This window comes from Curcuma longa, chromosome 2 (assembly GCF_044706935.1).
Source record: "Curcuma longa cultivar G26 ecotype Majalengka, Jawa Barat chromosome 2, ITB_CL_G26_1.1, whole genome shotgun sequence".
Classification (NCBI taxonomy): Eukaryota; Viridiplantae; Streptophyta; class Magnoliopsida; order Zingiberales; family Zingiberaceae; genus Curcuma; species Curcuma longa.
In genome coordinates this window covers 15,031,749-15,035,680 of record NC_133862.1, presented here as the reverse complement: position 1 = coordinate 15,035,680, position 3,932 = coordinate 15,031,749, and positions in this window count along the sequence as shown.

Genomic DNA, 3,932 nt, shown 5'->3' with positions numbered 1-3,932 from the left:
AATCTCAAGAATTAAGAATTCATGATATTTCTTGTAGGATATTACACATCCTAGGCCCTTTAATTTATGAGTATATCTATTCATGTTCATTGTTGATACTTTGATCATAAAAAACTTAAAGTTTTAAGTTTTTGATACATGATATCAAAACAACATTTTAATGATGCAAAACTTATGAAACTAATTTTTCCAAATGACAAATGAGTTAAGAAATTACAATGTCAAATTTTATAATTTTCCGACGAAAATTGAACTAGTTATGAATTTTTTAAGTTGGGCTAAAAAATCATGTTTTACAGTCATCAGTCGACTGATGTCTCTGTTTGTCACTGTTTTGACCTGTTTCTTGATAATTGGACATCCTTTGCCCTCTATTATTTGATGCATGCTTTAGGAGCATATTTATAATCTATAGGAATGTTGAAAACCTATAACTTAGATGTCCTAACCAAATTGTTGGTGCTTGTTTTTAAGGAAAGTATGATTTTAGGGGGAGCCCGTGCCAAAACTACTCAAACTTGACCTCTAAGACTTCTTATTAGGATTTAGCTCTACCTCTTATTCATGTTTACCTCCTTAAATGTGCATTCTTTTTAATGGTTGTCAAAAAGGGGGAGAATGGGTTGTTTAAAGTTAGACTTTAATACTTTTATGTTGTTATTCATGATTATCAATTCATGATTAATTTAATAATTTGCTGTTATTAAATTATGTTGTATTAAAGACCTAACTTAAATAGATTTTTGCCAAACATCAAAAAGGGGGAGATTGTTGGTGCAATCTTGTCCCAAGTGAATTGGATTTTAATGTTTGGCTAAAATGAGTTTAAGTTAGGCAATGTTGGTAATCTAACGTGTGTGAATTGAGTTCACAGGAAAGTCCAGGTTGGAAGACTTGGCAAATGGTGAAGTCCCGGAGGCGCGGCCTCTTGGCAAATGGTGAAGCCCTGGAGGCGCGGCCCTTGGTAAAGGTGAAGTCCCGGAGGCGCGGCCTCTTGGCAAAGGTGAAGTCCTGGAGGCGAGGCCTTTTGGCAAAGGATGAAGTCTCGGAGGCGCAGCCTCTTGGCAAAAGAAGATTTAGCACGATGAAGCTGAGGGAAACGTCTCAAGCTAGTGCAAGGAAGGGCACGAGGCTTGTGGAAGACGTTTGAAGGTTTGCGTCAAGGCTAAGGGCTGAAGAAGAAGCTGAAAGAGGAGTTTCAGCTTGATCAGTCGACTGACCAGTTCTTCACCAGTTGACTGACAGTCCAGTCGACTAATAAGTTTTTTCCAGTCGACTGGTGATTGATCAAAAGCACACCGAAGCGAGTAGAAAGATCAGTCGAGTGAGCAGTCAACTAGCATCAGTCGACTCACGTTGGAACAGTCGACTGCTAAGCTATCGTTGGGTGACAACTGACCAATTAAATGCGAATTAAAGAGCCCCATCAGTCGACTGGCCTTAGGAGCAGTCGACTGATGCACAGAATTCTATAAAAACGCAGTTTGACGATTGGAGAAGGTGTGATTCATTCCACTACAAAAAAACACTGATTTTGGGACGAATTTTGCGACGAATTTTGCGACAAATTATTTTTCGTTGCTATAAAATCACCGCCAAGTTTGGCGACAAAATTTATCGTTTCGTTGCAGATATTTACGACGAAAACTAAAATTCGTCCCCAAATTCGTCACAGATTTGCGATGAAAATCGAATTCGTCGCAAATCTGCGACGAATCATTTTCATCGCAGATTTGCGACGAAATTTTTTCATCGCAGATTTGCGACGAATTCGATTTCATCGCAAATCTGCGACGAATCAGATTTTCGTCGCAAATTTATGACGAATTTGGGGACGAATTTTGGGACGAAATTATTTTCGTTGCAAAATTCGTTGCAGATTTGCGACGAATCTAGTTTTCGTCGCAAATCTGCGACGAATTTAGGGACAAATTTTGGGGCCCCAAATTCCTTACTCCCCGCGATGAAAATCTGCGACGAATCCGATTTTTGTCGCAAATCTGCGACGAATTTGGGGACAAATTCTGGGACGAAATAATTTTCGTTGCAAAATTCGTTGCAGATTGGCGACGAATCCAGTTTTCGTCGCAAATCTGCGATGAATTTGGGGACGAATTTTGGGTCCCCAAATTCCTTACTCCCCCACGATGAAAATCTACGACGAATCCGATTTTCGTCGCAAATCTGCGATGAATTTGGGGACGAATTCTGGGACGAAATAATTTTTGTCCCCAAATTCGTTGCAGATTGGCGACGAATCCAGTTTTCGTCGCAAATCTGCGACGAATTTGGGGATGAATTTTGGGACGAAATAATTTTCGTCGCAAAATTCGTCGCAAAATCAAAATTTTTCTTTCCTACCTCCTTTATTTGTTGATTATCCCATAGATACAATACACGATCCAATCGGATCGAATCAAATTTTACAAATAACATGTACACATATTAATATCAATCCACATCCACATACACATATCAATTCACACAAATTGAAATCACAAACATCCACATCCTATATATATCGTCAATCCACACTCTACAAATTAATATACATATCAATCCACATCCACATACATATATCAATATATGTAATGTCAAGAGGGTTGAGGATAAAGAATTAAAAAGATGCAATAGAATTATTGTGCTCGTTTTTGCTCTCCGGAGACTCTGCTTCTTTCTCCGTCAATATCTTTTCTTCTCCTGTATAAGAAAATATGATAAAGAGAAAGTATCATTCTTAAAATTAAAACTTAAACCTATATACTAAATATGTAAAAACTATCACCTAAAATGATGCCAGATTTGGTAGAGAATGTAGCTCTCTAAAACATGATATAATACAAAAAAAGCTTTGTATTGAATAATCTCTAACAGGTATTGGACCTCCTAATCAAAACCTAGTTCCCCCATCTAGTCTTAACAAAACCTAGTTAGCCGCTGCTGGTTATGTCAAATCTATATGGCTTGATTCCAAATTAATGCCTTTTACTTAGATAAAAACAACAACCAACACCTCCATTTCAATATATATTTGGTCTTCATCAGACTTCCCCTCTCCTATTTCACCCTTCTCGGAGATTTAAATAATCTGCAATTAGATAATTTTTAGATGCACAAAAGAGGAAACTGACAAATTTGATGATGCATTTTAAGGAAAGATTAAAACTTATATTACAAACTACTTAACAAGCCCTCTAGAAAAAAAATATGGTTTTGATTATTGAAAATCATGATAATCCATAGTTTGTACATAATGTTAGACTAAATGAGATTTAAAACAAATACTTCAAATGTAGGTTCAGATGATAATCCTACTAATGCAGACCATGTAAATGTGTTTTTTCTAAATGAACTGATTAGAATTCTGTTTAACTGGGATTTCTTAACTAGTTGAACTATTGCAATTTAGCCTTAAGTTATTGGTCTATTCGGTCTTCCAGCAGGTTTGTTCTGGTTTTCAAAACATTGCACTCTATTCCAACCATCCCAGAGTTTAAGAAGTGGAATCCAACACTCCAACTTTACCAAATGTAATATTACTTATAATTTTCACATATAAAATGGACTGAGATCAAGTCAGACAAATACGATGGACCAAATGAGAGGGATGAGCTGAATGGAGATAGTGCCAAAAAAAATTAAATGGGTTATCAGATAAGGATCAAAGACAAGCTAGACAATCTTGATAATAATGGATTGCTTGAGACAGATGTTCAAATGAACTAATGGGCTAGGCAGAAGGACCAAATGAGTCAAACAGACTGAAGAAATAACAATGAAATAATTATGCATACTTTCAAAATAAGAGCACTTGTAGAGGATTGCTATAGCTCTTTATATCAATAACTTGATTTTGTATTTTGATTGTCTTCAGTCAACCCTCAACCAAGAAGGCTCGAGACTAGCACAACTCAACTGCTGTGTGCTTACGC